Genomic DNA, 12,667 nt, shown 5'->3' on the forward strand with positions numbered 1-12,667 from the left:
TTCTTTTTTAAACGATAAAAATTCCTCCTTTTTCTTTTTCACCAAACATTTATAATGTCTTACAGTATGCATCTATATAATACAAAACAAAAATTATAATTATCATTTTAAATATATTTACTTAATTTTGCATATACTTACAGTGAGTTTATGTTAAATTACAAATTATATTTTATTTATATTTTTGATTTTATTTTGATTTTAAAAATTATAAATTGTTCACTGCACGCACTTCACTAAAATCAAAAGCAGACTAAATGTATACAATCTAGGCAAAACAAGAAATTCTTAATACTCTCATATGCTTTTCTTCTTCATTCTTTTATAATTTCAACCCCGAAATTGCCTATGTCGAACACAAATGTCGAAAACAAAGAAAAATAAAAACGAAGAGCTATTACCTCCTCGCTTACTTTTTCAGCGCTGGCATAATGGTGCCGCTGGGGAATTACACAAATTTCCTTTTGGTGTAGTGGTAAAACTGCATTGTTTTATTTTTATGATATACCAAATAAGTGAATTTACATTGATAAATTAATAAAACTAAATTTAAGATTAAAACCGTATTTTTATGTTTCTTGAATATAATTATGAACGTATGTATTTATTTGTGCGGCCCTCCAATCAGTACAGTGATTTGTATTGGCTCGCGATCGCATCTGGTCTGGACAGCCCTGTTCTAATATATAGAATAATTTTCTTATATTGTCATTATGTGTAGTAGTATGGACGTTAATTTTAATTTATTATAACTACAACAATAATAAAATGAAAAGCAGAAACAAAACTATCTGACAATATTAAAATTTATATGGAAAATATTTTAGTCTTTGCTATATGTGAACAGCACACCACTATTTTTTATACCTTATACAAAAACCATATTATAACACTGTTTATGATAAGAATAAATTTTGGCGTTAAATTCTAATATATAGAATAATGGTATGGATGTTAATTTTAATTTATTATAATTATAATAATAATAAAATCAAAAGCAGATATAAAACCGTATGATAATATTAAAATGTAAATGGAAAATATTTTAGTTTTTGCTATATGAATAACTTACCAAAAACCTTATACAAAAACCGTATTGTAACACTGTTTTTAACTACAATCAACAAAGACCGTACGATCTTGGCATATGTCGTTAGAATCTAGAAATAGAACCTTAATATTAATTTTGAAAATTCTTAGCTAATACACAAACCTAAAAGAATAGTTTTTTCGGTATTTAAGACCGAAATATTACGGCTTTACTAAAATTTTAATATAAGTAAGAAAACAGATCCAATATTTTATCAGATATATTTTTGTATAAGTTTATTCCGTCTTAAAAGAGTTGTATAAATGAAAAATGTACTTATATTTGAAGCCTTATAATGAAAAAATAATAACTTATTTAATGCAATTTATTCTTGTCTTTCGGGAACAAAAATAAATCATTGGGTGTCAAATCAGGACTATATGTTAATCAAGTGAATGACCCATCAATTCGATTTTTAAATGTTTAAATAGTCGGTTATTAGTCGAGATGTGTGAGCACTCGCATTCAGGTAAACAAATGTTTGTATTCCATTCGGAATTGACCGTTTCACGTTCCTCTAATAGTATCCGTATAGTTGCCACATGACTAGTTTTCCCGAAAAAACAAGAGACCATTTGTTTCGAAGAGCTTTGAACGCGAAAAACTTTTATTGGATTTGATTCATCTTGAAACACCCGTACAGTCATACAGTCGACTGTTGTTTACGTTCCAGCTTATACGCATATATCCATGATTCGTCACCTGTTACAATCTTATATATTCGTACGTTTTCAAGCACCGCTATTGTACTTCTTGAGCACTTGTGTGCACGGTGCATCAATCGATACAAACATTTTCTTGAGATTTTGTCAAATAATGGGGGATGGGATCCAACGAGAACTAACCTTTCTCACGGCTAAATTATCGTGCAATATTTTATATATGCTGCTGGAACTAATGCCTAGAATTCAACTAGCCTCAATCTCATAATATTTCGCATGAAAATCTTGCAGTACTCGTATCGGTTTTTGCTCAGCATCAATGTTTTCTGGCACAACAACTGAACAATTGATCTCACGTCTGTCAGTGAACTGCGGCCATGATTAAAATTATTGTATTAGTATTTCACAGTGGTTTTATCACAGGATGGAGTTTCATCCATCATCAGCCAAATATGGACGTAAGTTGATTGACGCAATCTTATATATAATCTTATAAATCATAGCCCGAAATTTTTCTCGCGTTAGTTTCTTTTTTTCACAAACACTTCATTTGCAAATCACTGTTAATAACACAAACTTAAGTATGGAAACGTCAGATAACACCTGACAACAATCAGTGTTACTAAGGCTCGAAATATAAATAGTGACCCTCGATATGCTAAACATTTATGAATAATCTTTATAGACCAATTGGGATACTGCCAAGTGGAAACCACTCTAAATCCATGCTCTCAAAATAGATCTGTTATATATATATATATATACTGTAGAAACTATTCAAACAAACAGTCCTGTTGCACGAACACCTGTCTTGAAAGGAAGATTCTTCCGCATAAAAGTACTTATTCTTTATCCCAAAAACTTGAATTTGTTGGAATGTACATTAAGACCGAAAAGTTTTCGGAAATTCTCATTTAAAATTCGCGCGCTGTATATTTTTCGATATTTTAAGTTTATGTAGTTTGGCAGCAATTAAGGACAATTACTATGCCAAAAATGAGCGCGATCTGTCAGACAGTTCGTTTACGGCAGCTGTTGAAACCAGTTCACCTCAGTAGTGCGTTGCGAAAAAAACAAAAAAAAAAAATATTGAACAAAGAGTTTGCATCAAATTTTGTGTTTCGAACGAAATTTCGTGTGCAGAATCGTTGCGAATGCTACAAAAGGCTTATGGGGAATCAGTTTTATCGAAAACTCAAGTTTATGAGTGGTACAAAGCCTTTCAGGACGGCCGTACGACCGTCGAAGACATTTCGCAACGCACTACTGAGGTGAACTGGTTTCAACAGCTGCCGTAAACGAACTGTCTGACAGATCGCGCTCATTTTTGGCATAGAAATTAAGGACAGTGCTGCCAAACTACATAAACTTAAAATATCGAAAAATATACAGCGCGCGAATTTTAAATGAGAATTTCCGAAAACTTTTCAGTCTTAATGTAAAAATCTCCGCGTGAAAATTTGATTTCTATTTAAATCATTTCTTTTATAATTAAAATTTTGTGTGGTACATTACAAATTTCGCATTATATATAAATTCAAATTCAAATTCCTATTTCCAAATTCGTTATTTTTTAAAATTTTTAAAAAAATGTCACACACACAACGGAAATGCCAGACACTTTCCAATGAGTTTTGAAAGTACCTTAAAAGCTCATTGGGCCAGTAGCGGATTCGGAAAGACTTTATATGGTTTTATTTTAAACATTTTAAACTTTATAAACAAATATATGGAAGACGAATAGGCTATGGAATGGTCAGTGTACAATCATCGCCACTAGTCGATCAATACCAGTGGATTAAAAGCTATGCACCCACAATCATGCACTCGTCAACAATGTCAAATTTTTATCCGATTGCGTATGGGACATTTAAAGCTTTTTCATGAAGATCGACTGAGTGGCGGTCAGTCATCAAACTGTTCATTTTGTAATAGCACACCATCCATAGATCATATACTTAATGATGACCCTTCTTTTAAATCTATTCGTAGCAATATCTTTCCAAACATTTTACCTACCAACCTATTTAAAACAATTTCTGTTCAAAATTTACTTTTGATATCTAGTCAACAAAATTTAATTTATCATAGCTAGCTATTAGGGCTGAAGGCCCTGATTTATTCAATCTAGAAATATTACTTCTAGATTCAATTTTATCAAAAAAAAAAAATGATCGAGAAAAACCCTCCTTTTGAATGTGGATTTGATCCAAAATCATCATCACGAATCCCATTTTAACTTCATTTTATTTTTAATTACAATTATTTTTCTAATTTTTGCTATGCAGGTTTACTTTACTGTACTATGGATTATTGGGAATGTGCAGTTGCTCTCCGTGGGTTTCTATGCAGTAAGCCTTGCAGTATTCAAACGCCTCCCCTTGATAAGTTCCCTAGATCTGGTTTTATTGTAAGCGGGCCATGCTAGCCGGAAAGTTGCACTTGACCTAAGTGTCTTCCATTTGCATAGTTAGCAAATTTACTATAATCCGTAAATTAATTAACAGGATGTCGCGAGATTTTGTTGAGTGATGTGATATTATATCTTAGACGAATTGGTAGAGCGAAATATAGTTCATTCAATAAAACTTGTAAGATTTACTAGAGGAGATTTATTATCATCTAGGTAGTCATCATCTGATAGTCAATCAGTATCAACAACGTCCGAGACTTCTATTAAAATAACAATAACAATAATATCTAAAGAGCTCAATATTTAGTTTAAGTACTTTTTGAAGACAAGTGGTACCTTATGCTCAAAAAGTATCCGGAATTTGTTGTTTGTTAACTACTCCTTAAGTAATAGACCTTTTTCAAAAAATTTTTTTTTGTTATGTTGGTACACTCTTTCTTGACATATGGTACAAATTTGAGCTCCATCTGTCAATTAGTTTGTTTACAGCAGCTGTTAATATGAAACTACCTCAAATGCATTTAGCGATTTGTTGACCAAACACGGCACCACTGTCATCCATCAGACACCATATTCACCAGATCTGAATCCGTGCGACTTTTTCCTGTTCCCGAAACTCAAATTGCCCCTTTGTGGTAAGCGTTTTGAGTCGATTGAATCGGTAAAAGAGAATTCGCCGAAGGAACTAAAAATCATACCTTCACGGGCCTACGAAAAGTGTATGGAAGATTGGATTAAGAATTGGCATATGTGTATCGCTTCAGAAGGAGCCTATTTTGAAGGAGATAAAATAAAAATGGAATAAAATTCAAATTTGTGTATTTTATTTACAAAATCAGAGTACTTTTTGAGCAGATGGTATTTAGCAAGTTTACATCTGATTAAGTTCAAATTATTCCTGGTAACCTGTGAGATTAATTCCGCCAATGGATAAAAGCTTAACTGGAAAATATTGTTGTGAAAGCTTTTATTTGCAAATTGTCATTAGGGGTGGAATAATTTCGACTTAAAGGGGAAGCGACACGTGAACATATTCGAATACTTAAGACAGCAATCAGTTGGTCTGCAGTTCTCGTTAGGGTAGTACGTGTTGTTCTATTATACAAAAATAGGTAATATTTACGCATAAATAATGATATGGAAGTAAAAAAAGATGTCATAATATATTGGAAAAAAAAAAAAATTAAACAATTTTGTTAAATATATTGAATTATTTAATTATTATTGATATTAAAAAATTATATATATAATTATAAATATTAAAATATTATATTTTTTAAAAATTTAATTTACAAATAAATATAAATTGTTTAAATGTAATTAAATGTAATTAAATTTAATTAAATTTATTTATTAGAAAAAGGAAATAAATTTATTTTAATTATATATTATCTTTCACTATATCCATTGATTAATACATTTTTTCATTGATATATTTTAGTCAATTTACTTCGTAGAAGGGTTAATTGTCTTACTAACTCCTTAAGTAGCCAAAATTTGCTAGAGTTACGCTTGCTCAGCTAGATAATGAGCGCAGCACATAAATTCCCCTATTTTCGAAATACGTAACATATTTTTACCATCCTTAGTAAGTGTGTCCTACCTTGTTGAACCCCTTACCGGGATTAAGGTTATCATTGGAGACATGGGTTAGATTTTGTCATATATAAAGTAAATACTTAAATTATGAGCGAATATATTTTTATTTAATTATTAAACTATTTATCTTAGTTCATTGTGTTAAAATTACAAAATTATTCCAACTTTGAGCTTATATGGAACCCTTAAAGTGTCAATGGCAACGCACTGGAATAAAATCTTCTTCGAAAAATAATACCAACCTACTAACCAGCAAGCAAACTTTAGTAGTATTTGTGTCCCTTCTCTCATTGATAGAACCTTGCTGAAGTACGTGAAGAATTTAGTATAAGTTCATGTGCGTAGGAAATTTTTTTTTCCAAGGCACTTCCTTGCTTTAAGTTAAAATTTTATATATAATAATAAAAAATAGTTTCGGTATTTTATGACACCGTGAGAAGAGACGAATCCATGACTTCAAATAATTTTTTTAACTTATTGGCTTAGTAATCTTTTCTTTAATTATATGTATTTCTTATATGTGGTTTTGGTTTAGATCCGTTAAAACTAGTCTTAAAAACTCTTTTATTATGGATATTTTACTGTTTTACTTTTGATTATTCAAAACAGCCTCTTTTCCTGGTAAAAGGTTTTTTTGAAACATATTTTGCGCTTATCGGTCGGAATTGTCTTTGGTAAGTTGGTCAAACCCAACATAGATGGATGACCGGCATCGAGACTACTTTACTTTATCATTAATGTCAATTAGAGGAATAGTCAGATGTTGCATGCAATCAAATGGTCAAGAAAAACCAATTCTTTGTACCTTGATATATTGGTCAAACCTGTTGAATTCTAACTAATTATCTTTGTAGTAATTCCAGATAAAATTCTTCATTTACCATAGTAATAATTCTATTAAATTAATTAATTTTAGTTTAAACAGTTACTGCTTCTCACGTATTAATACTTACGGTAAGATAAACAAGATTCAGCAAAAAACTATATAACAAAGCTGTGTTGCGATTCTGCATCTCTCGGCAATGTAATCCAATACTGTATATATTTCTGTCTAAGAATTGCACTTATATATATATATGTATATATATATATATATAAAGAACAATAATAAATTATAATTCACATTTCCTTTACTTTTATTTAATTGTCATCTAATATATATTTACAGTAAGACCCCGCTTAACGCTGTTTCGGTTTAGCGCTCTTTTATTTCACTCCGAACATTTAAGCAGATGCTTGAAAGAACAGACGGAGAAGAGAAGCAATCATGAAGAGAATTTTGAAAAAACTTTAATATTATAAATGTGTAGAAAACATAAACCTTTCTTGGAATGAGATAACAGAAAGATCTTTGAAAAGAGCATGGAAGAACACTTGGCCAGATTTAAGTAAGAGCGAAGACATTGGACGCTCTGTCGATATGAATGAAATAGTGGAAGAAATAGTGAAATCAGCGAAACAAACCGGTTTAGATGATGTAAATGTAGAAGACGTCGAAGTAATAGTTCAAGAAACAGCAGATAGTTTTTCTAAAGATGATCTGAAGGAATTAATTGTGCAAGAAGAAATAAAAATATTGATAGTAGTGATTTCAAAGAAGAGCAAAAAGAACTTTCGGTGATGTTTGTAAGAAGGAATTTGATCACTAAGTTATCAATTAATTAATAAAATTAAATTAAATATTTTAAATAATTTTTTATGACATTAGAACTTATAGCCTTCCTTAACATTTCACTAATTATAATAATTAATTAATTAATAAAATTAAATCATTTATTTTAAATTCATTTTTATGACATAAGAACTTATAGCCTTCCTTAACACTCCATTAATTATAATAATTAATTAAACAATAAAATTAAATTAATTATTTTAAACACTTTATTTTGTAAGTAAAAGTGTGATTGATTGCGATTAAATGGTTCTAATTCCGGTATCCGAATTCGTATTACCAGTTCGATTTAAAATTAAATTTAATTTATTCTAAGTCATTTTTTTAAGATATTCAAAATTATAGACGTTCACAGTTTCACTAGATAATATTCCATAGCATCTAAGCTAATATTTTTATAAGTAGAATTGTGACTGATTATATATAAACTCCATTAAATGATTTTAATTCTGAGATCCGAATTTCTGTTAACATAAATTCTATAGAAACCTAAAAATTTTCCAAACTGAATACAAAGTAGTCGTCCTGCCTAACAACTCTGTCCATTTTCCTACAATAATAAGCAATGAAAATTCCCTTAGTTGACAGGAGTGTCAAAACAAAACAACCCCTGGAACGACACTTGCAAACGTGCACACATAAACCGGTTTGTGACGGAAAGGCATGTCGCCATGTACTTGAAGTAAACAATATAAAGCTCAAGGACAGTGCGCTATGTAAGAGAGTATTTCGTTGGACAATAATAGAGCTTAAGCGAAACTCTTACTCAGGTGATGGAGAGAAAATAACAAGCTTTCATTTATATTTCAAAATACTATAAGAAGCTGAGGATTGTTATCAAAATTGCGGGTTCTTTTGCAATGAGGCTAACGCATAGCTCGGCATTTGTTGGGGTTTTGGTGGAGTAGCGATATGTGTTGGTTGTCAATTCTTTGCTGTCACTGTCTGTGAATCTGGAACAAACATATTTACATTTGCTGGAATAAATGTGGAACTTTGGAAAGTTGTCTTACCGCTAAGCTTTTTCGAACAACTTTACGTCACAGCTGGCACTGGAGCTTTCAAAGACGTTAGAACCATAGACGATGCGTGTAGTACAATTCTATTTTTTGGGCTTGAAACGACGGTTCAATTGAGAATTTTGTCGACGGCAAATGTCAGTCATGAAGTTCCAGTCGTCGGGTCAAAGTGGAACATTTATATTCGTACGCGTATGATTAGATAAACAAAATTTTGATTAAAAGTATTTATAAAAAAAAAAAAAAATTAAATTTTCAATTAAATAAAACAAAATAAATAAATATTTAATAAAAAAAATTATAATAAAAAAAAAAGTTGAATGGAAAGATTTTGTTTTTTTCTTTTTGGGATTTAATATTCGTAACGGCTAAGCGTGACATTTCAAAATCGTTCACACCAATAACAAGTGGAAAAGACCAACACTTTCTTCACTTTCTTTTAGAAGTGCTATCTTTGATTTTAATTTTAATAGATATACGGGTATACGGGTATACTTACGCGCACAATTAAACACCCCTAAACGCATATTTAATTTTTGGAAGATTTGTCCCGAAATTGCTCTCAAACATTTTGCTGCTGAATTAAGTGAAAAAAGTTTTTTCTGGACTTTAGAAAATCACAATTATTTACAATATTCAATTGAAATATTCAAGCCCAACACAGTTGCTACGATTTCTGAAGTGGATCCTAATTGAAGCATAGTTAAACGCGCATGTTCTCAAGGATAATAAACCACTTCTTGAGAAACAGGTAGGCGAAGTGTTTGGTGAATAACAAATTGGCTTTAAGTGTTTATGATTACGTTTGTGGCTTTATAATTGTTAATAGAAATTGCTAACTGTTAGTATAGAAAAGTTTGAGAACTTTTATAAATATATATATATATATATATATATATATATATGGTATATATAAAGTAAGCCTCTTGTTAACTCACATAAAAAGCCTTGAACTAATTTTCTTTAGAAATTAAGTAAAACATGAAAATAATGAATTTGCTTCCAGCAAGTAAAAGTGTTTATTTTTCTGCAGTTTTTAAGTGGCATTATTACCGACTTTTGCATACAAACTTATCGTATTCTCACTATTAATATACGTCTGTCTATATGTAAATATATGCTCCGACTTAAGTGATTCGTTAGAGTGTTTGTTTATAAGGATGCTTCTGTGGCAAAGCAGTAAGCGGTGTGTGCATACTCGAGAGTTAGTTCGGTTACTGAAACTGCAACAGCTTTGTGGCCTTAAGGGTTTCTTGTTTTTATTTCAAAATTGCTAAATGCTTTCATATTTGAGATTGTTTAGATATTTTGACACTTGGTTAGAGCTATGCAAATCAACTGGTCCATAAAGTAATTGGAAAATGTTGGCAAGAGTATTGTGTTAAGTAATTGTCCAATAATAATTGTGACTACCAAATGTTAGCGCTAGGATGCTAGTAGATAGAATGTGGAGTTCTCTTTAAGACATATAGTTACATATTGATGGGAAAAGTTACACTACCTTAGCGAGAAAATAGAACTGAAAAGTTTCTTTTTTAATTAACCAAGTTTCAAATACTTATTGTGACACTGAACAATATTATTAAAAATTTATCAAGTAATCGAATTGTTTTTAAAAAAAACTCATTAAGAGTTTATTATAAATATATATTAAAAATATTGTTGGTTGCAGTGGCAGGTCAGCAGATATCTTTTTATTATCCTGCAAGTAGTAGCAATTTCCCTGTAAGAAACCCTAAGATATAAAAAGACAAGAACTGAAACCATCCCTTCAAATTTAGATAGATTTAATAAAACTTTCATACCACGCTTCATCACCATATTCCTCGCAAATAACCCTAAAATATAAAAAGACAAGTGAAACTGAATCCATCCCGTCAAATTTAGTTAATTTAATAGATCTATCGTTCCTCGCTTCATCACCATACTCCTCGCAAATAATTCTAAAATATGAAAAGATAAAAACTCAATTCATGCCGTCAAATTTAGATAGTGTAATAGATCTTTCGTCCCTCTCTTCATCACCATACTCCTCGCAATTAACCTTAAAATATAAAAAAATAAAAACTGAATCCATCCCGTCAAATTAGTTAATTCAATAGATCTTTCATTTAGTACCATATACGTCCTTACTGGTAAACGACTTGACTAGCTATCAAATAAGAGTATTCTTTTAAAATATAATATATAAAATTATTTAGAACTATAATAGTCAACACACTGAACTCAAAATATACTATATCAAGCTAATTAGGCACTAACAGTGAAACTTACACTGTATTCCGTAGGCGTGTACCCTTTAAGTTCTCTAACTTCATCAGATCTGTTTAGCAGATTGATGTGATTACTCTATCTTCGAAGATATTTTAGATTTAGCTTTTGTGAAGCGATAAGAAGCAATCTTAAAATTTTGGGTTGCTGCTTTTCGAACATATTTATATATAAGCTAGTTGGTCCACTTAGTAAAACACTAATATTAATATTAATATTTCTAATGATGACTTTAGACTAAAGTCGAAGTATCGATAAGATAAAAATTATTATAAAATTAAATTGTGATTTCTTTTTTTTAAATTTTATTTTTTAGCAATAAAAAATTTTGACCAATTGGCCTAAAAAAATACTTTATTAATAATATTTCAATTTTCTATACCCAATTAAGAAGAACAACAAATTAAATTATATTGAATTAAATTATATTTAGTAATAGTAGTATTTAGTTTTAAATAGATATAAAAACGATGTTCATAAGCAGACTCATTTTAGAGATATAGTAATTCATGTGAGTGCATGTTTTTTCAGGTAGACCTTTCTTTGACAACTTGTACTCTTCTCTCTTTCCAACAATTTTTTCGTTTCTTAAATCAAGGAATCATGTACAAGGAGTATCAAGGAGTATTAATATAAAATATTATAAAAATTGATTCCAAAAATAAATAATATTGTCACATTTGGATTACACAATAGCATTCTTGGAATGACTATTACGTTGTTCAATAATTGCACGGAATTTAAGTACAAATATAGTCTTAGTTTTAAAAATCTCTTCAATATATTTAGTTCATACTTCAATTAGTGGATCCCATCCCTATAGCAGTTTTGCGGAAGATATTTAAAATATCTTTAAACTACAACTACGTTATTACCTTTTTGGTTGATGATTTTATAGAGAACATTTTGAAGCTTAGTCTGGCTTATAGGTCAGACTATATGTTAACTTATTCTTCACAGTTTATACTTTACAATAATTCACTAAGCGATTGCTTCAAGTGTTCGGTAAGCAGTTGAAAATTGACACTTTCTTTTAACAAACTAGATTTTTTCACATACCCTAGTATTTAATTGGTTCCGAAGAATTCAATAACAGACATAATCCATTACATTACCAATTTGGAAGTAACTTGCTGATAAAATTTGTTTAGCATTCCCAAAAAATTAACGTTGTCACTTTCTTGGCCAAATTTTGGTTATGAACTTGATTCGAAGTCGAATGCTTAGGTACACATCTGTGTTTTACCTTAAGTGTCAGTGTTCATCTTTGGCCGGTAGAAGATAAATATGAGATCTTCTATACACAATTAGAAAATATGTTAATTGGTTACGCGATGATAATACAATTGTTCAATACAATTGTAGTGCCGACGGGTCTCTATCTAATAGAGTCTATTTGATGATAATCGATTAGGAGCTCCTTATAACGGCCACTGTTGAAGGTGTTAAAAAGGAAACGGAAAATTTTTTTAATTTGTTCTAGAGAAATTTTGAACTACAACAACAAAAATTCTTTTTTATATTATTTTAAGTAATTAAATTTTTTGCTGGTCATACAACTGTTACGAGTATTGCCAAATACCCATCATCAGTGGTACTGAAATTATTCCTTGTATTTAATTGTATTTAATTCATTAATAGTTTTTTGAGACTGTATGTACTAATGGTTGATCTCATACTCTGCCAAAATTGAAGCTCAGAGTCAGCCTTCATTAGTCAACTAACTCAATGCTGTACTTGACTTGACTAATTTGTTCTGTGTTCGCTTTGTACTAGCCAAAAAGCTTATAACTACTCCAGGGTCCTCGTTTCTTAAATCTATGTCCAATATCACCAATTCAGATACTTCAGATATTGTTTGCTTTATTGTAAAAGTGGTTTTCTAGCTCCGAAATAAATGATAACTTGCAACAGTTAACGTGCCGTTATGGCTGTGGTATC

The sequence above is a fragment of the Teleopsis dalmanni genome, chromosome X, assembly GCF_002237135.1.
Source record: "Teleopsis dalmanni isolate 2A chromosome X, ASM223713v2, whole genome shotgun sequence".
Lineage (NCBI taxonomy): Eukaryota > Metazoa > Arthropoda > Insecta > Diptera > Diopsidae > Teleopsis > Teleopsis dalmanni.